Source organism: Neophocaena asiaeorientalis, unplaced genomic scaffold, assembly GCF_003031525.2.
Source record: "Neophocaena asiaeorientalis asiaeorientalis breed wild unplaced genomic scaffold, Neophocaena_asiaeorientalis_V1.1 scaffold40, whole genome shotgun sequence".
Lineage (NCBI taxonomy): Eukaryota > Metazoa > Chordata > Mammalia > Artiodactyla > Phocoenidae > Neophocaena > Neophocaena asiaeorientalis.
Genome location: NW_020185335.1, coordinates 14,448,757 through 14,470,574, shown reverse-complemented (window position 1 = coordinate 14,470,574; position 21,818 = coordinate 14,448,757). Strand labels below are relative to the sequence as shown.

General features: G+C 48.1%; 1 protein-coding gene across 8 annotated transcripts in view; it reads right to left on the bottom strand.

The window, feature by feature from the left end:
• BANP (BTG3 associated nuclear protein) overlaps positions 1–21,818 on the bottom strand; it is a 102,799-nt gene that overhangs the window by 80,729 nt on the left and 252 nt on the right. The window contains exon 1 of one of the 8 annotated variants that reach the window (XM_024735538.1): positions 14,046–14,064. The exons of 6 other annotated variants lie outside the window; for them this stretch is intronic. The gene's annotated coding sequence lies outside the window, so the exon portion shown is untranslated. Of the gene's footprint in view, positions 1–3,649; positions 3,669–14,045; positions 14,065–21,818 lie in introns of those variants that run through there. One more of the 8 variants, XM_024735539.1, reaches the window with a different exon arrangement.

Genomic DNA, 21,818 nt, shown 5'->3' with positions numbered 1-21,818 from the left:
GGGCAGACAAACGCCCAGCATTCTGGGCCACGGACGCTCAAAGACTACTCATCCAAAGCTCCCTCCTGCGCTAAATACACTGGAAAGAAATGACTAGAATAGAATACGAAGCATACAGGACAGGGAGAGTGAGAGTCTAATTACGGGGGGGAGAGGAAAACAGCAAGGAGAGCGCAAGAAAACAGCTACCACATTTTTTACAACTTTCTAAAAACAACAGAAAATACAGCTCTAGGACACGGAAATTAGAAAAACTATTCTAAATCTAGCCTTCCTTCCATATATCCAGGAAAATCAATTCCACAGAAAATTAACAAAAGAAAATATTGAGGTCAAATCTCATGCCAAGGTGATATATTTTAAAAGTGGATAGGAGCAAAGTAGCATCACTACGGACAGTTAAAGCATGCTAGAAAGACATGTCCCTAAGAGATGAAAACTCTATCTTAATATTTCAAAACAAACTAATATTCATGAAGGAAATTATATAAGGTATCACTAACCATAAACCAGCATTAGAAAAACTCAGAAATGAGGGGGGAAACTCAGAAAAGATTAGAAATAAAAGGAAAATAATTTTGGAAATGAAGGCTAAACTAGAAGGAATCCAAGAGCAAGTAAATACAATAAACTATACCGTAAGAAAAACAAAATGGGGGCTTCCCTGGTGGCACAGTGGTTAAGAATCCGCCTGCCAATTCAGAGGACGCAGGTTCGAGCTCTGGTCCCGGAAGACCCCACATGCCGCGGAGCAACTAAGCCCACGCACCACAACTACTGAGCCTGCGCTCTGGAGCCCGCAAGCCACAACTACTGAGCCTGCAAGCCACAACTACTGAAGTCCGCGTGCCTAGAGCCCGTGCTCCGCAACAAGAGAAGCCACCGCAATGAGAAGCCTGCGCACCGCAAGGAAGAGCAGCCCCTGCTCGCCGTAACTAGAGAAAGGCCGCATGCAGCAATGAAGACCCAATGCAGCCAAAAATAAATAGAATAAAATAAATAAATTTATTTAAAAAAAAAGAAATGAAAGAAAAAGGTTGAAGAAAAAGTAGCTGACAAGCAAAGAGGATGCAACATATGTTTAATGGGGGACTCTACAAAGAAAACCAAAGGAAAGCGATGAAATGGAATACTACAAGCAAATCCAAAAAAACTCTTAAGAAATGAGGAGAAAACATTTGAAACTACTTATGAAAAAGACACACCATAAACCTGGGGCAGGGCAGGCAGAACAACCAATACCAAGACACATTCTAGTAAAATTATTTAAAGAAAAAAAGAAAAGTTATTTTAGACATCTAGACAAAAATACTGGACACCTTAAAATGGTGGGGGGCAGGGCAGGTTATCCGACTACAGCAGAAGAAGGGAGACTCACACACACAAGACACTAGAGGAAAGTAACGGGAGCCTTTACACCCAAAGTGAGCTTCAGGTACACAGGCAGCAACTTATGCCAACATACAGCACTCAGAGAACAGCGCTCCCAGAAACCCTTCCTGAAGAAACTGCTGGAAAACAAGATTCAGAAAACCAAGGTCACTTGGAGAGACAACATATGAACTGGTCAGTGGTGAGCAGTCTACGTTTACATGGAGAACCGAGACTAAAGGAGAAAGCAGTCTGCAACGGCTCTATGCTCCGACAACGGAGATACAATTTACCTGCTTAGAAATGGGGAGAAAAATTGGGAGAATACACACAAAACAAATTTTAACAATTTTAACAATCACACTGAGTGGTGGCGTTGGAATTCCGTCCGAGAATTTTCCATGCGCAAATGAGGATCTACAGGATATTCCAATTCCGTCACTCCCGATGTCCTGACAAGCAGATCCAGAGGTCGGGCAGAAGAGGTCTCGGGGCTGCGGATTTGACTCCGGGCATGTACTGGAATTGGACATATGAACTCAGGTGTGTGTGCAGAATCCAGGAGCTGAATCCAGTAGCAGCGTGTCTCCCTACAGCCTACACTGTGAAATACCGCCTCTCACCAAGAGATGAGGGCTTCCCGGAGAAATGGCTAATTCCACATCTGAGGCAAGGAATATGCAAGATAACATCTTGTCATCCCAGATGTAGGGAAGCGATCAAAGACGTCAGGGCTGTACCAGAAGGACTCAGAAAGCAACTCAAAGATGCTCCTCCTGGCAAAAGGTGGGAAAAAATGACCCTCAACAAGGATAACCACGTCCATGGGCTGAAAGAGAAATATTTTTACATTTTAAAGGGGGGGGGGGGGGCGTCAAAAAGGCCCCTATAAATTAAAGGAGACTTCAATGACAACAACTAACAGGCAAAACTATGATTTTCTCTATTTGTATTATATTTAATAAAAAGGTTTTTCTTAAGGCAAAGTTCAAACAAAGTGGAAAACACTTGTTACACACGCACCAAAGAGCTAATTTCCTTCTTTCACAGCAACAGAAAAAAGACCAATAAAGCTAATCAAAAGGAGGATAAGAATGAGAGTAAATCCACAGGGAAAAAAGTCGCAAAGCTTTTCAACACGAGAAGACACGACCTCTCAATGCAAATGTCAACCAGCCGCTCAGTGTGACAGGCGTGCTAGAGGCCTGTCAGGACGTGGGCGCTCTCGTGCACGTCTGATGGGAGCTTAGCTCTGAAGACCAATAGGCAACAGGCATCAAAGTGCTGCTGCCCGGCCTGACCTTCCCACCAAGGAATCCTCCCAGCACAGAGAGTCACACGTTTGTGCAAATATCTACCCACCGGAGAAACAAAACAACCAAGGCATTGCTTTTAGCAGCAAAAGAATGGATGATGCAACCTGAATGCTGTTTTAAAAAAACAAGTCTGGCACAGCTGAACAATGAGAGACTAGGCAACAGTCTAGAACAGGGGTCCCCAACCCCCGGACCATGGACTGATACCAGTCTGTGGCCTGTCAGGAACCGGGCCGCACAGCAGGAGGTAAGTGGCGGGCGAGCGAGTGAAGCTTCACCTGCCGCTCCCCATGGCTCCCCATCACGCACATGACCGCCTGAGCCATTCCCCCCACCATCTGTGCAAAAATTTGTCTTCCATGAAACCGGTCCCTGGTGCCGAAAAGGTTGGGGACTGCTGGTCTAGAAGGACCAGTCGGAGCTCTCTAAGGAACAACTCCCGAGATGCAGTATTACATGAACAAAAATGGGGCAGAATGTGTACAACGCACTTTAAAAAAAAAAAAAAATGCTAGACACGCACACACTATCCCTGGGGCACAAAGATGAAAGGAAATTGTATTTGCCTTTTTTTTATCATGTACATTTATCAGCTTTTCAAAAGTAAAAATACTTTTTAAAAATGGTCAGACCACTAAATATTGAGGCGTCCACCGTGAGGAAATCCTCACCTCCGACCTCCCTCATATGCAGTACGACTCTCAGCCCTGGCACCCGTTCAGCCTCACCCGCAGCCCCAGGACTCAGAGGCAGGCAGGACCTGCCGGGGTTATTCTAAACCTGGGTCCTCTGAAGGTGACCTCTGAGCAGGTTAACTGTGGTTGGTACAAAGACCAAAGCCACTAGGGCCATAACTCGGTCTTTTTTCCAAACTAAGAACCAAAGCAAGGATTATTAAAGGGGTACAGTAGGCTCCTTCATGAAGGCAGTGGCCCTCAGTTAGATAATACCACCCTACCCACCTTTGAATTGATGGATTTAAAACGTTTTAGGTCACACACTGCTTTCAGGATCTACTTTTTAAAAACTGACAGATCCTTTTCCAGGAAAAAAGCACAGACGCAGTCCTGCCAAGTTTCAGAGCCTCAGAATTACCAGAGACTGCTGGCTGCCTACCCCAGTACCTGCTCTCCCTGGTGCTCAGTGTTACAAGAATCCGAATTCACAGGGCACGGGGCCACCAGAGAGCACAGCCGCTGCTGCAGCACACCGTGGCCACGTGACCCACTCTGGCCAATGGGGTGTGAGCGCAGACGCGGTGCGGGGCAGCTCCTGGACCTTTCCTCCTTCTTGCCCTCCTGCTGCTGGCCTCCTGGACTGCCTGCCTCGGACTTCCTTTATAGCAAAGGAAAATCACCAACCACCTGCTCTAAAAACAACACATTCTGGAACCTGCTGCATGCAGCCAGGCTTAACCTCCGTGACTCACCCTGAAGTCCATTCATGGTGGCCCTGGGGCCACACGTCCCAGGTGAAATACCTGTCTCTCACAAATGGCTGGTGGAAAGTTCTCAGGTGCCCAACTCAAGCTTTTCCTGATTTCTAGAAGGTCCGTGTGTGACTTAAGAAAATACTCCGAGCTCACCATAAAATCCTGAATCCTACCCTCTTCCAAATGAGGACACCACACAATTACCCAAGCTGTTTACTCAAAATGACTCTACTGCCAGGATAAAGAGTCATTTAAAATTCTGCTAACAGTGAACGTACGAACAGAAAAAATTAGGGCAACAGGCCCAAGAAAACTAGAACAGAACGATGCATGTGGATGCCAGTTTGGCAACTGAAACTTGCCATTTCTCAGAAATCCTGGAGACAGTCCAGTCTTAATATCGTAAAGGAGCTGGACTGCGATTACTGTTCAATAATGTATCTAAACAGCAACGACTACAAGCCTGTGAAGAGAGCATCTTCCAGGGTGCCGGCGGAAAAAGAGCCCACCGACCCAAATCAACCACCCAAGTGCTCAGCCGCAGGGAACTAGTAAAGTAAATGACATGAGACACCGCAGTCATTCATGTGAATGGCAAGGTCTCCAGAACACAATACTAACAGAAAGGAGTATAAGAGGAAAATTGCATGTATGTGTAGTCACGTGTCCGTGTGTAGTCACGTGTCCGTGTATGCAAATGCACACGAGATGCTCTGGAATGATACACACTGAACCAAGGTGACACAGGAGGGAAAAGGTACAGATAAAACAACCTGACCTTCATCCTTTATCCTTCTGGACTGCTGAGCTTTTTTTTTTTTTTTTTGGCTGCGTTGGGTCTTCGTTGCTGTGTGCAGGCTTCCTCTAGTTGCGGCGAGCAGGGCTACTCTTCATTGCGGTGTGCGGGCTTCTCTTGTTGCGGCGCACAGGCTCTAGGCACACGGGCTTCGGTAGTTGTGGTTCGCGGGCTCTGGAGTGCAGGCTCAGTAGTCGTGGTGCACGGGCTTAGTTGCCCCGCGGCATGTGGGATCTTCCCGGACCAGGGCTTGAACCCGTGTCCCCTGCGTTGGCAGGTGGGTTCTTAACCACTGCGCCACCAGGGAAGCCCCTGGACTGTTGAACTTTCTATAAGTACACGTTATTTATTGTGCTCATTATTACTGTTTTTCTAAAACAGAGCAGTAAGTACACAGATGAGGCCAAGCACATCAAATCTGGATAAAAATCAGGGAGCCTTCTTCAATCCTGCCTTAAATCCACCTCCCAGCCTACAGCATGTGAGCACCCACAGCCATGACCACTCGCGCAGGTGCCGTGACGTCATGGGTGGAAGCGGGGGCACGCCTAGCTCACCGTGGAGGGGCCTCGGGAGTAGGCCATGCCAGGCTGACCTCCCTTTACAGATGCCAAATACACGGGCTGAAGACAGTCCTCGGAGGTGCAGGAGCGGCCCCGATGAGTACAAGGGTCAGAAGACCCTGAAGACAAGTCTCGGAGAGCAATCGCGCAGGAGACAGTGGGAACCGCCAGCACCCAGGCCCAGCAGCATCCCCGTCCCATCAGATGGGGATGGGACGGTGCCCCAGCCGCCGCCCCGCCTCTGGCACCAGCTTCACGTCCACCTGAGCAGCAAGGCCGAGTCCACACACCATAAAGACCAGCAGGAAGCGGCCCAGTGGTGCCCAGTTAAAAAGCTCAACTTCCAGAAACAGGGCACCTCCAAGAAAATAAAGATCATTCCATTCAATCAGATCCATGTGGATATAGATGGAGTAATAAAATTAATGAAAAGCCAGTAAGAAGTAAGCAAAGAAATCAACTTTTATTAAACTGAGACATGGGAACAAGACTCCGCTTACTGATTTTCCCCAAGTCAGTGTGGCGTGGCAGGGGGATACTCAAGGGACAAATAGGGAAGAAAGAGAAAACATGACCATAAATGAGCAGCCAGGTACTAGATCATCGGAAAGCACTGATTCTTAAGAAAATCCAGGCCACACTGTTTCTTCTTCAAAACAGCCCCCCTAAAAATGTTTAAGTTTGAAATTAGGAGGTCAAACTAGCCTCAGATGGCAGGTCCTTCCCCTCTGAAGTTAACATGTTTGATTAGACAGGCCACTTCTATTTACCTTTTCCAAAATATATAAACCTCCTCAAATACAAACCACCAACGCAGGAAACGGAACTGGCCGGATTTAAATTGACCCCACAGCACCACTGTCCTACTTCAAGACACACTGGCCTCAGGACCCCCTTCCCCATCTGAAAGTTAGTGAGCTTGTACTCGTGGACATGTGTCTATCAATATCACCATCTCTGATATTAGAACAGAAAATGTGTGAATACTTTATTCATTTAAAAATTACAAAAATCCATACATTACATATTAACATACAAAACTTTTTTTTTTTTACCAAAAATAACTACTAGAGGGGCTTCCCTGGTGGCACAGTGGTTAAGAATCTGCCTGCCAGTGGAGGGGACACAGGTTCAATCCCTGGCCCGGGAAGATCCCACGTGCCGTGGAGTAACTAAGCCCATGCACCACAACTACTGAACCTGCGCTCTAGAGCCCGTGAGCCACAACTACTGAAGCCCGCGCACCTATAGCCCACAAGCCACAACTATGGAGCCTCTGCTCTACAGCCCGCTAGCCACAGCTACTGAACCCACGTGCCGCAACTACTAAAGCCCGTGCCACGTGCTCCACAACCAGAGAAGCCACGACAATGAGAAGCCCGCACACTGCAAGGAAGAGTAGCCCCAGCTCGCTACGAGAGAAAGCCCGCCTGCAGCAACGAAGACCCAACACAGCCAAAAATAAAAACAAATTAGTTAATTATTTTTTAAAAAATAACTACTAGAGTTTCCAAAACAACAGCAGTAAAATCTCAGCAAGAAGAGACGTGGTTTTGCATTTTGACAAATCTCCTTAATGTCAGACTTACTGGAAAACAACTGGGTTCTCATATCTATTACTGCATGAAAAAGAGGGCAGTGCGTCTGAACAGCCCGTTCAAGATAACTGCGGATATTCCTCTGTAATACAACACCAAACCTCAACAAGGGCTTTCTTTCTCCCCAAACGTGAGCTGCAATGTGGAATCTAAAACTGTACTGCTGAACTTTTTGTTACTTTATCACTTTAAAATCTGTCTTTAAATGGACATTTACCCGGGTCTGATTTGGTCATTTGGAAAAATACTGGTTCAGTGAGTTATGCAGACCTTCCGAATGTTGTTACTTACAGATTATCTGAAGCAACACATTCCTTAACATCAACACTGATCTCATCAAAAAAGTCCCGGGGACTTCCCCGGCAGTACAGTAGTTAAGACTCAGCGCTTCCACTGCGGGGGCACGGGCTCGACCCGCACTCAGGGAACTAGGATCCCGCATGCCGTGCGGCACAGCCAAAAAAGTAAATTAATTAATTAATTTTAAAAAAAGAAAAAAGAGGGGCTTCCCTGGTGGCGCAGTGGTTGGGGGTCCACCTGCCGACGCGGGGGACACGGGTGCCCAGGAGTGGCTGGGCCCATGGTCCGGAGCCTGTGCTCCGCAACGGAAGAGGCCACAACAGTGAGAGGCCTGCGTACCGCAAAAAAAAAAAAAGAAAGAAAAAGAAAAGAAAAGTCTTAACGTATTAGGAAGCTGCCAGGTTCACAGTGGCAGATACAAGCTTTCTGAAATTCCAATTCTACTTGGAAGTACAAATTTTACCACTGGCAATAGTGTTAGCTGCTTTCCTTGCAGTGACAGGCTAACTCTGTCCGTTTAGTAAGAAATACTGGTAACGTGTCAATTATTCCGTTATGGTGGTCCATGAAAAAAAGCGGCCAGTTCAGCTAGCAACCCAGGTAACTGCAGAAAGGCCCATCTTCCAGGCAACCTCCCAACTCCAAAACGCATAAGTGCTTTCCACGCACTTCCTGTTTCGTTACACAGAGTATGAAAAAGGGGCGCTCAGGGCTGAGATTTAACAAAATGCATGATTTTTACTGCTGCATCAAGGACCTTCTTAGATGAGAATGGCTTTTCTGAATTGCATGGCAGTAAGGAATCCAGTGACAATGGTAGCTCGGGGACTCGGTCCAAATGTTAACAGGCAAAAAGAGGCAAATGACCTCTTGACAGTCATGAAAACTATTTTGACCTCAAATACCCACTGGGAATGCCTCAAGGACATCCCTGGGGTCTGTGGACCACAATGACAACCACTGCCTTCAGGAATTATATCTCTAGAAAGCAAGCATAAGAACCACACACACATTAAAGTGCATTTCGGATAATGTCTGCTATAGAATGGAAACCATGAAAGCAATTAAAAGCAACTTTTACTTGATTTACCAACTGCCAATGATAAACGCAAATACGACGCAGAGGCCTGCATATACCTCGCAATGAAAGTCTCCGTTCCTACGTAGATACGCCCGTATTTTAATTCCTCTCTGGTAGCTCCTAAATTATTTTTCTGATAACATAAAATACTAAATCTGCCAAAGATGCAGGACTATAATAATGTACAGGGACCGTAGGCTTAAACACCTTAACCTTATTTCTTAGTTCCGTGACAAGCCTTAATGAGTGTCTATGGACTACGTATACAATTAATATCAATGATCTTATTGCATTTATCCATACATTCTTCAAAAAACAACCCCCAGGCTCTGTGCTAGACACACGCTGAAGGGAGCAGAGCTAGCCCTGCCCACAAGACACTAAGGCAGTAAGTCGGAGCAGTGACACTGGGGGTATCCTGGGGATCGACTGCCCGCCAGGGCTGACGGCGGACACCGGTGGGGGGGCTGCAGCAGCTACCCGGCCGGGAGGACCGGGGCACGCTGCCCAGAACCGGCGGAGAGCTGAGCAATCGAAGGACGAACGAAGGGGTCAGAGATGCCGGTCTACTGGCCAGACTCTTGAAAAGTCCACGGCATGAAACAAACTGCAGAGGCTGCGGAGACCTGCCAGTGTAGGTAGGTCCAGGGGCGGGACAGGGAGAGGCAGCCACAAAGAATCTCAGGGGAAACCTGAGTATGGACCGTATCTTCAGTGACTCGGAATCACTGTTCCTGTTTGTAGGTGCAGTTATGTAAAACATTGTCCTTGCTCCCAGGACACGAGTGCTCAAGCACTGAGGGGTGAAATGAGGTGACCTCTGCAACTTACTATCAAACGCAGGAAAAAAAAAAACAACGCAACGTGCCAGAACGTCGCCCCGTCGTGCACCTAGATGCAGGGTGTACACCTGTGTGTCCACCGGGCCCCTCTAGGAAGTGCCCCCTAGATTCCAGCGAGGAGACAGCCAGGATCACGGATTCAGTCAACAAGCTCAGGTGAGCTCGGAGAGCCAGCGCCCTGGAGGCGGACACCTTCCCGGCCACGGCCATGTACGACGTAATGGTGGAAAAACAGCCTGTACCACCTCTGCTACGTACCTGCAAATCTCAGGTGACTGCAAAATAACTGTTCTAGAAAAAACAAAAATAATAAAACCCTCCAATCCACTCTGCCGCCCGCCAGCTGCCATCACGTCCCTCCAGAGCCAAACTCCTATAGCACATTCTGGAACTCTCGCCCACGCCCGTCCGCAAACACGATCCCTTCCCACACCCTTCAGGCCCCCAAACAAAACACTGGTTTCCAAACTCACCGTCGGACTGGACAAGAGCCCTGTGAACGACTCCCACCGGCCTCCCCGCTCAGCACTTCTCCTCGCTCAGAGCACCCTGGGGTCCTCCTCCTCCCCGGGGTTCACCCCTGGCCCCACCTACGCTGGGCCCTCCAGCGGCACCAGGTCTGAGCCTCACGCCGTGGCACCCGGAGCCCCTTCCGGGAACCAGAGCCCAGAAGCACGTGTCCTGGGGGCACACGGCAGGCCCTTACAGGGAGTGACACCCATGCCCCCAAATCACCACTGCCGCCCGGACCCCTCACCAGTGATTTCCCTGGTCCAGTATGTCAAGCCACACTATGGCCATTTGACAATAAAATCCGCTCCCGCACTTCTAAAGCTGAACTCTGCCCCCATCCCTACTCTTTCCCGAGAGCACCGCTCAAGGAGATCCCACCAAGCCCCCCAGAAAGAACCCTGCAACTCCTCTTTTAACTCTCTCTGCTGTCACCTCCAGTATCCGACCATCACCAGGCCCGGGGGCCCTGCCCACCTGCTCCTTCCCACCCGCTCCTTCCCACCCAACTCCTCTCCCACTACACCTGCGCCGCTGGGCTCCGCTTCCTTGAACCCGTGAACCGGCTTCCCCGTCCCTGCCTCTGGTCCCTGGCGATTAGGTGTCATCTCTCTGTAACCCACCCTAAGGTGGAATCCACGGATCTGTCCCTTCATCCCTCCCAAAGCCACACACGGTGAGGCGGGAAGCCAATCCCCTCCCATCCAACCTGCAGATGAGTTCCAGGCTCATCCCTCCCAAAGGGCTGTCGTCACAGCGCCCGGCTTGGCATCACATCTAAACTCTACCTGCATTTCAGGCCTCTCCCAATCCGGCTCCTGCCTACCTAGATATGACCTCATTTTATTCACTCACTCACTAGACCAAGGGTTGGCCCCGTGGACCAATTCCAACCCTCCACCTGTACAGCCCATGAACCAAATCAAAAGAAGAACAGTATGTCCTGACATGAAATTACATTAAACTCAAACATCAGTGTTCACAAATAAAGTTTTATTGGAACACAGCCGCAACCAGCCGTCTGTACACTGGCTGGGGCTGCTCGGGGGCTGTCACAGCTTGTCCAGTGACTGACAGCCTCACTCTAATGTAAAAACCTCTGCTCTGTGCGCTGGATCATCACGTCACAAACGCCCTGCTGGGCACGTGGGAGCGACCCGTAAATCCTGGGCAAGTGAATAAAGAAACGACCTTGAGGTTCACGTGCTCCGTAAGCACAGATCTTACTGAACTTGTCACTGGCCTGGCAGCTCCTTCAATCCTTCAGCTACAGGGACAGAAGAGATCTTGGTTGTAATCATCTTCCCGTTAAAAAAATGAAAAGGTAAAACATGAAACACTTGGAGACTACAGGCAATGCTCTCTCCTACACTTCACTTCACTTGTTGCTGTGTTTTTTACAGTTAACGTGGGAAACATTCAGAGACGTGAGGACAAATTAGATGACAGGTCAATTTTTTTACCTCTACAGAAGAAAGTTATGTTGCAAAGAGCCACAACACATCACGCTGAATTCAGGGTGAAATTTTAAATTTTTAAAGTCATTTTCCCACTTACATGTGCCCAAATAAGAAATATTGGCCCTAAAATTATAAGAATTCAAACTCAACATTGCAAACTGTCTAAAAGCATCTTATACAATTTAAAATTGTCAATAAAATATCACTGAATAACAAATAATCTGCCAAACTTACAACACTATATAGCAACAGAATCTACCACAATTTACTTTCTGAGAAGTGCAGGAGAACAGTCACCTCCCTGGAGAGAACAAGAGGCTGTCTTAAGCCTGATGACTGTCAAGGGCGGCTGCTGGGCCAGCTGTGTGGAGTTCACACTGGAGGATTCCTCACGGTAGAAACACACATTTATCAAGGGTCCTTGCGTTTCTAACAAGCGTATACTTTACAACCATACCCAAGCTTTTAACTAGCAAGTTGCACTATTTAAATCACCTCTAAGCTCCTGTCCAGTTCTCAAATTCTAAGATTCTGTGACGCAAGTTTATCACAGACAAAACTCTGACTACATGCAAATTTCTGTCAATTAAATCTGCCCCATATAAACTGGTAAGCATAAAAAGATACAGGGCCTGCTGGGTGAAGCTGATAATAGTCGTCGTTATTACAGGAGCTACCATTCAATGGATCCTAAACACATCTTTGCATTATTTCACTGAGTTTTCACAACCTTGGATGTAGGTGCATCCCCGTTTTACAGAGATAGGCCCATCGCCTCACCATAAATATTTATTAAGGCAACATGAGACCGGAGAGCAGGTGGGGTGGCGGTAGGGGTAGGCATGGGGGGAAGGGCCCGGTCACTCGGTAACGCACTTTGCATCGGGCTAACTAACCCCACTGTCATCCATCACCACATGTTCCCTTTGCCTCCCCTGAGAGCAGGGCTGTGCATCCATCCATCCTTCAGCTCCCTCCAGAAACTGAAATCAGTTCATCACTCATCTGCCCTTCCTGTTTATTCCCACGAACTGCAAGGCTTGGAGAGGAGGGTGGTCAGCCGTCCAGGGTAAGGATGCCAGTGTCCTAATCATTTTCCACCTCGAAATTTCACAGAAACTAAATAATACTAACAACCATGTGGCAAGATGTTAAGGAAAGCTGTAATCCTAGCCAGGAACATAAAAAAAGACGAACACCCAGCTTGAGCAGTCATTAAAACAAGTAACGAGGACAGGTGACAGATGCAGGGACCACGGCAGAGGTTTCTGACACACAACTGACATCAGGCAAACACAGCCCCTCAGAGGCAGGGCCCATAACCAAGGAGAACGAAGTAATCTGATCCACAGCAGAAAATGGACAAAAGTGTAAGGAGCCCGCCAAGGACGAGTCGCAGATGCTGGCTGACCCCCGCACGGCGCTGGCACGGCTCGGTGGTGGCAGACACAGCCCACGCCACTGTCACCTCGGGGGCCAAGGAGCCAAGTTCACAGTCTCCATTTTACTCAAGATCATAATTCTCAATGTGTAATTAAAGCTTAGTCATGGGGACTTCCCTGGTGGTGCAGTGGTTAAGAAACCGCCTGCCAATGCAGGGAACACGGGTTCAAGCCCTGGTCCGGGAAGATCCCACATGCCGTGGAGCAACTAAGCCCGTGTGCCACAACTACTGAGCCTGCGCTCTAGAGCCCGTGAGCCACAACTAGTGAGCCCATATGCCACAACTACTGAAGCCCGTGCGCCTAGAGCCCGTTCTCTGCAACAAGAGAAGCCACCACAATGAGAAGCCCGCGCCCCGCAACGAAGAGTAGCCCCCGCTCACCACAACTAGAGAACGCCGGCGCACAGCAACGAAGACCCAACGCAGCCAAAAATAAAGAAATTAATTAATTTTAAAAAAACAAAACAACTTAGTCATGGAAAACAACTTCCTATAGAAACTGCACTTAGAACCCAAAAATTACTGGGCCTGATCTAAGACTGATGAAAAGTTCATGCCATTAAAATGTCCATGTAAAGCATGTATTTACAAAGATACTTTAACCTTTTCAAAGCCACATGCGTAGTCAAATGCCTTAATCAGGCCAGAATGCCTCCCTCTTACTGCTCCAGAACCCCAGGAAGCTGGTCTGAAACGTGACGAGGACTCTGAACTTCAGGCTGCAAATGGGCAAGGAGGTCCAAGTACCAAGAACGCCGGGTGCCAAGGGTCTCACACATGCTCAGATGTGCGCCCCACACCACCGCGGGAGGGAAGCCGTGCGTGGCTGCCCTGCACGCAGAGCAGACACTGCCAAGTCTGCCCCAAAGCCAAGCAGCCACAACACTGCTTTGAGCTGCACAGGTCCACCGATAGGCAGATGTTTTTCAACAGCAGACATTTCGGTACTGCACAAGCCGCAGCTGGTTGAACCGAAGATGCAGAGCCATGGATTCGGAGGGCTGACTACAAGTTCTATTCAGATCTGCCACTACGTGCAGGGTTGGTGCCCCTACCCCCCACACTGTTTAAGGCTCAACTGTACTTTTGTAAATAGATGGGCCCAGCACTGAACAGCAGAAGCCCTTAGAAAATAACCCTTCCTCAGCCCAACAGGACTACGTAGACTGCAGAGTGACCTTCAAGAACTTTTATAAACTTAGCAAATGACACCACGTAAGGTCATACTCATTTCTCATCCACAGCTCTAGCACATCATAATCCCACCGCATCCACACGTGCAACCAATGATCTGGGCAGACTTTAAAAACAGCCCGGCATTCTGCCTCTTACCTCTACTGTCAGTCTTTCCCATCCCTCTCCCAAACAGAATAGCAGAAGGAAATGATTATGCAAAGTGCTTGCTGTCAACAATAAATACGCAGACTTTTGATGTCACTAAACTTGTAATTTGTAAGGAGTATGGTGCCAATTTATGATAATGTCGGTAAGGGCAAATGTTCTTAGGGAAAAATACATCCAAAGTTAATAAAGGAGTCCTTTTTTCTTTTGCTAAAAATGGACGTTATTGGGATAATTAATAAAATCTGAACTAGACCTGATGCTTAGATAACACAGCTGCATCAATGATAGATTCCTAATTTTGAAAATTGTACTGTGGTTATATAAGAGAAGGTCCTTGTTAATGGGAAACAGCCATTTAAGTGTTTAAGGTTAAAGGGACTTCATAGTTTAAACTGTTCAGGAAAAAAAATAGAAAAATATACACACACACAAACACAGAGAGCTGCAGAGAAGAGAAAGGATAAAGCAAATATAAAATATTAGCATCTGAGACTCTAGGACAAGCCTACGCCATAATTCTTTGTACTATTCTTGCAACTTCGAAGCCTGAAAAAAACCCAAATCCAATTCCTATGAAGAGATGCGGAGGCTATTCTTCCAAAGAATGGCAGTGAGGACGGACAGACGCGTTCTCATCTGGAGGTGCTTCGCTGACGCCGATTATACTTCGCGCAGATTTCCCCAAAATACACCCTGCTGACGACCCCAGGCTCCCTGAGTCAGCAGAGGGGCGCAGCCGCTGGCGGTGGAGCGGCCTGCGGGAAAGGGGCCCAGCGGGGGCGCCTCACCACCGGCTCACTCTCGCCCAATTCCCCTGCTTGACTTCTTTCCCCAGCTTGCATGAGCACTTGCAGCCTCGAGCCACACACTACGGTCGGAGGGGCAGGTCCAGCCAGCGGTAGGTTTTGGAGATAAGTTTTATTGGAAAACAGCCACGTCTATTCCGGCCTTTCCAAGGGCAGAGTCGAGCGGTTGGGACAGACCCCCAAAGCCAAAAATGTCTACTCATATGGCCTTTGACACAAAGTTTGTTCACTTCTGCCCTGCAGCCGAGCGTTTAACCACATCAGTGGCATCTCCAGACTCTAGAAACTGCCTGGAGACTGAGACAGGGGAAAAAGAGACAGGAAATTTTGTTGAAGAGCAGCGATGGTGGCCTCCTGAGAGGCGCTCCAGGATGGGCTGGCTCTGCCGGCTCCACCTCCTGTTGGCCGGAAAGAGCGATTTCTGCTTCAGATCATAGTGGATCCACGGAATTCCCAAAGAGGCAAAGCAGGCTTCCTGAGCTCTTGAATGATCCCTGGAGAACTCGGGAAGCAAGTTGAATTGAGTGTTTTTTTGTTTGTTTTGGCTGTGTTGGGTCTTCGTTGCTGCGCGCGGGCTTTCTCTAGTTGCGGAGAGCGGGGGCTACTCTTCGTTGTGGTACGCGGGCTTCTCGTTGCGGTGGCTTCTCTTGTCGTGGAGCACAGGCTCTAGGTGCGTGGGCTTCAGTAGTTGAGGCACGCAGGCTCAGTAGCTGTGGTGCACGGGCTTAGTTGCTCCACGGCATGTGGGATCCTCCCAGACCAGGGCTCGAACCCGTGTCCCCTGCATTGGCAGGCAGATTCTGACCAGGGAAGCCCTGAGTGTTTTATTAACAGCTACGCACAGAGGGAACCCCAGGCAGTACACGTTTGCTTTCATCTTACTGCACCCCTTCAGTTTTCTTTCTCCCAACACAGGACTGCATTTTATACAAACCTGAATTATGCAAATTTAAGTTATACAGCTGTAAAATAATCTAATAAATATTAAACCGTCGCTTCACAAAATACGTGAAATTAGTTGAATCCTGCAAATCTGAAAAATCCACAAAATGTTGCAGTCAAAGCCAGTTGACTGCAAACTATGTTTGCCCACTGACAGCTGCAGCAATTCTTTACTGGTAAACAGGATGCCCAGCATTGTCAGATTCAGTCAAAATCATGGGTGGAGTGAATGACTTGGCATCTCCGGGGAAGCTCCCAGCATAAAAGGCAGCTTAACACAGCACTCTGCTCCTGACACGCACCCCTGGCTCCAGCCCACCAGTTCACAGGACAGGTCCCGTCCTGCCATCCACCTGCCAGCGCAAGTGCAGGGCCACTCTTGGTGGTGACAGCTGGAACCGCAGCCTGAGTCATCCCCTCCGACCCAGGAAGATCCAGGTGCCCGGGGGCTGTCACCACACTCAAGGGACACAGTTCACACCTACAAGGAAATGCCAGCAGCACACGCACCGAGTTTTCACTGCCAGCTTTATCCAAACCCATTGCTACTTCAGAAAGGTTTAACTTTGCTTCAAGTCATTTGATGACTTTCCACCTTGAAGAAAAAGGAAAAATCACTAGAGACCAGAAGCAGCATTCTTTGCAGCACAGAATGTAAATCTTTATTACAAAAGGTTTGTCAGTACAGGGCTCTGCCCAAAGCCGCCCAGCGCAGTGCCGGCTTCCTGACACCACTCCGCCCGCCCCATCCCTACCTGGGCCCTTCCTGCCAACTCACTTTCTCCTTCAGAGCATTACCTGCACTCATTTACTCTAGATGCTAACACAGAAGGACTCAGGGCAAGGAAAGGGTAGTCAGCTTCCACAGACCCTCCATCCCACCTATCTACCTTTTCAGTGATGTAATAAAACCTATTCTCATCTCTTCACCTTCTCTGGCCTTTTCTGGTGGATTTTATTCTTCCATCACTTATGCATTGTCAGCAATCCGACCCTATGGGTCACCAGTCATCACCACCACCATCCCCCCTCCCCAGCACAAGGGTCCTTATAAAGACAAAGCAAACCTTACTGTCCACCCCACCACAGAGGCAGATGATCCAAAACATTTAATCAAAGCAGACAGTTCTTGGCTATGGGTAGATGTGAAAGATGCAGAGAATTTAATTCAAAATAGGAATCAATTCCACGTGACTTCCACAATGCTTCGGGTGTACTCTCAGCTAGTGGCTTAGGAAGTTAAGGTTTCCATCGTGTTTTCATTCAAGAATACCCACAGGTTTCAAGCAATGGCAGGCTCTGGGTGGTCATCCCAAGCTCAGCTTCCTCTTAGACTTCGTCTGCAGCATTATGATGAGGGCGTGCACTGGGGGGGTGACAGGCGTCAAGAGCGATCCCCCTGCTCCCTGCCCTCTAGAACTGAAGAGGGCCCCCTCTCTTCCCAGGAGGCAGGCCGGGCACAGCCCCGGAGAGTGGACAGACAGAGTCAAAGGCAAGACAGATGGCATAAAATGAGATCATTAGCTAAAGCTCTCGCTTTTAACTGGTTTCACAACCTACACAAAAGTGAGAAACCTAAGGGTTAAGTAGTTTTAAAACTACTCCGAAAGGGAGGGATGATGCTAGGATTCTACTCTTCTGTGGACTTAAATGAGCTCCAGGTACTATCCTGGAACAAAACAAGTGTAACTTTTTAAGAGCAAATTTCCACCATGTGATGCCGCCCCCCAAGCCCCCCAGCGGCTCTCAAATTTGCCAAAAATAAACATTTCAGAATGGTTCAGGGCAATTCCAGTGAACAATTCATTATGCAATTGCTTTTATGACCATCATATATGTAAAGTCAGAGAACACAGTAACGACCTTTATTTCCCTCTCCTAAAGGGAGGACTTTTTACAGCTTTTTCTAAGACATTCTCGTTGAGAACTTTAATACGTATTTTCCCCCAGAAGTCTTTTCTTCAAAATGAGAAAATGCTTGTTTTTTCCAGATTTAAACAGCTAAAGTGGTAAAGTTACATGGACATTTTAAAGTCAGTGTGGCATTGTCATGTAATATGTATACTTAACTGTACAGCTAAAGTTTTCAGAATTTATAGCGTAGATGAAGGTCATAAGGAAAAACTAAGGCTAGTAAGCTGTAAGTGGTGTTACCCATAAGCCATTTAGGCAAACTCCCCTAGACCCTGTGCCAGGGACACCCATTTACCAATCCACCAAACAAGGCCTGTGGTTCTTTATCTCTTTTCTCCTTGACAACCATCTAACACAGGAAGTATTTCTTCAGCAAGGTGCATATGCTACACCTGGAAGTCCTTTAAAGTGCAAATTCTGAATCTTTCCCTATCTTTCAACACCTGGGGTACTTCTGAGGCGCACTAGTCAAGATTTTGGCACATGTGCCTCAACCTGGGTTTCGTCATGGTTAGACTCTGGGTATGCATTTCTGTCTCAGTGCATATCAAGAAACATGATATCATTATGTCTTATTACTGGTGATGCTGAGATGCTATCTGCCAGGTTTTTCCACTGTGAAGTTACTATTTTTCCCTTGTAATTTATAAACATCTTGGGAGAGATACTTTGGGGCTGTGTAAATATTACAGATTGGAAGAGACTTAAGGAGACGTGACAACTAAATGCAGAGAGGGATCCTGGATTAGCTCCTGAAAAAGAAAAAAGACGTTAGTGGAAAACTGATGAAGTTCAGCAAAGTCTGCAGTTCAATTAACAGTACTGTGACGATGTTAATTTTCTGATTTTTATAAGAATATGTGATAATCTAAGATGTCAGCATTAAAGGAAGTGGGTGATGGGCATAGGGAAGCTCTCTAAACTATTTTTGCAATTTTTCTGTTAAGTCTAAAGTTCCTTCAAAAGGAAAAGTTTACTGGGACCTCCCTGGTGGCGCAGTGGTTAAGAATCCACCTGCCAATGCAGGGGACACAGGTTCGATCCCTAGTCCGGGAAAATCCCACACGCCACGGAGCAACTAAGCCCATGCGCCACAACTACTGAGCCCGCGCGCCACAACTACTGAGCCTGCACGCCACAACTACTGAAGCCCGTGCGCCTAGAGCCCGTGATCTGCCACAAGAGAAGCCACCACAATAAGAAGCCCGTGCGCTGCAACGAAGAGCAGCCCCCCGCTAACCACAACTAGAGAAAGCCCGCGCGCAGCAACGAAGACCCAACGCAGCCAAAAATAAACAAATAAAAAATTTTTTTTAAAAAGGAAAAGTTTACAAAGCTCCAGATTCTGATTCCGTATGTTGGACAGGGCCTGAGAGTCTGCTTTTCTCTCAAAAGCCCAGTGATGGTTATGCTGTGGTCCTTGCTGTGGACCACTCCACTAGCAAGGCCCTGGAAAACACAGCTGACGTATTTCACTGCTCACAACTTTCAGAGGACAATCAAGTAAATGCATCAAGGTTACACTTAGAGCACTGGAGTCACTGCTTACCTAGAGGCAATCCTTAAACTCCGGCCCAGTGACACGGAGAGGAGCTCACTGCAGAGTCTAAAATCACAACCTTTGCTCTAACGCTGTCTGTGCTTGGCCTTCCCCAGACGAGCCTGGCGCCCTGCAAGGCTGCGGAGCCAGAACGGCCGGCAGGAACGCACACCACCCGCCCACAACCGCAACGCAGCAGCGGCCATGGGGACCGTGATCTGGCCACCCATCCCACAGCTGGTGGGCAACCATCACCAAGGCCACCGGGGGGCAGGAGAGCAGAGCAATGAGAACAGACTCTGGACTACCTACTCACAGAAAGCGACTGGCCCCACAGGTGAGCTCTGCTCATCCCATTAAAATGACTTTTAACATCGTATAATAAACCCACAAGAAAGAATATAAGACAACAGGCAAGAGATTTTGCAAATTTCTGGCGACCAAGAGGATTTAATGGGGGGAAAAGGAAATAGCAATCTGCAGCACACAGGAGTGGATACAACCGAAGGACGGCTCTAAGCCTGTGGAAGGCGAGGACCCCATACCCAGGATCCTCGGGCGAGGGCGAGGGCTGTGGCTGCCCACGTAAGTCAGATCCCTATACAGAAGAGCTGCACTACGGCCCTCCCTACACCAAATGGAGCAGCCCCAAATCAAAGGGGTCTTCCTTACGCTGAAAGGCCCATAGAACATCTGTCTTCTGGCATTTGAGATCCCAGCACAATAAAAAGTTCCCAAACACCTGAAGGGAAACCCGCACATTTTCAAAATCAGCCCCACAGGGGACTTCCCTGGCATTCCCGTGGTTAGGACCCCACGCTTTTACTACAGTGGGCCCGGGGTTCAGTCCCTGGTCGGGGAACTAAGATCCCTCAGGCCGCGCAAATGCGGCCAAAAAAAAAAAAAAAAAAAATTCAGCCCCACAGACTCAGATTTCTCTGCCTGCTTCCTCCTGCCTTAGACAACAATAATTACCAATATTTGAAGAGTACTTGCCACACAAAGTAAGAAGCCAATCTTTTTAAAAAGAAGAAAACAGCAAGTGACACTAGAGGAAACAAGAGAACTCAACAAATCCTTAATAGTATATCCTCAAAGCCAAGGACATAACGCATTCACCAGACGATACGTTATTACGAAAAAAGAACAAGTCGGTCCTCAGAAATTAAAACTCTGTAGAAATAAAAAAAATTTAAGTAAGACTGGAAGATAAATGGAAGCCCTATCCCAGAAACAAGAATAAAACGACACAGGAAGAGGATAAAGACGGGAGATTCAGAGAGTTAATCCAAGATGTCCATCATCAAACTAACAGGAACTCCTAAAACAGAAGAGTAAAAGCAGACCAGACGAAATTCTCAAATGATACAAGAGCATTTCCAATTCCAGAGCTGAAGGACACGTCCCCAAAGTCAAAGAGCATTCATGGTGGGACTCGACATTTTCGGGGCACTCTAGAAACGGCTGAACACCAAAGAGGATCCTCACGAGTCACCCAAAAGGAGTAAGGCTCCTCGGCAGAAAGATTTCATTGAAATAAAGAAGGCCAAGATTAAAACGTGAGACCTGAACAAACGCAGATGTATGGTTAAAGAAAACACCAGGATGATACCTGGGCTGGTCTAAAGAGTAATCAGTCCGCACTAGAAAAAGGACAGAGGGCTGGGGAAGGGGAAGGTTGGAGAGATCCAACACCATCCTTGAGAATTTAAAACGAGGTAAAGAATCAACGGGAACAGAAAGTGCAAAGAAAAAGAAAGGCCATCACAAACAATAGGAAAAAAAGAAAAGGCTGTAGAGAGGGGAAACGTATTAGCTGGCTGTGAAGCTCTATGCGGCCGACAGGGACAGAAGAGGCGAGATAAGACACGAAAAGCTAACTCATCCTGTCCTAACAGCAAGGCAAGAATGCATAAGACCAATACAATGCCAGCTTATTATTGAGAGCTACGGAGAACTTCCTCGGGAAACAACAGAAAGATATCAAAGAATTTGAGGAGTGGAACTGAGAAGTGGGGCAGCGGGCTTTGCTTCTCATGTTAAGTCTTCCACTGACATTTCATTGGGTACGATTCTTTATTAAGATATCAAGTATGTGTGCAGCTTTTTAAGAACAGGGACTTGAGACAGATCGCGTTCAAACCTGGCTGTGTGTCCCGGACAAGTCCCTTACCCTCCGTGAGCCTCAGTCACCTCCCCGTCCACCCGACTGGACCGCTGTGCCGAGAAACGCTGCAAACGCTCGGCAGGCCCGGCCGCAGCGCAGGACCCGCACATGACAGCCGTTGGCTACAAATTAACGCCAGTGGTGACAGAATCCCACGTCCCAAGAACACACGCTTATTTTAATTGCCAGACAAAGGAGAACTGGAGCTGAATCCACGGAGTTAACGTTACAGGCGGTTCAGGCGTTCCGAGCACCGACTAGCGGTCCCCACGGACGTCCCCCTCAACTCGGGCCCGCCCCGGGTGAACCTGCCGCCTCCCGCACTTCCGCTCCGCAGCCGCGGTCCCCGCGCCCGCAGCCTCCGGCTTCCCGGGGCCTCTGGGAGAGGCTGC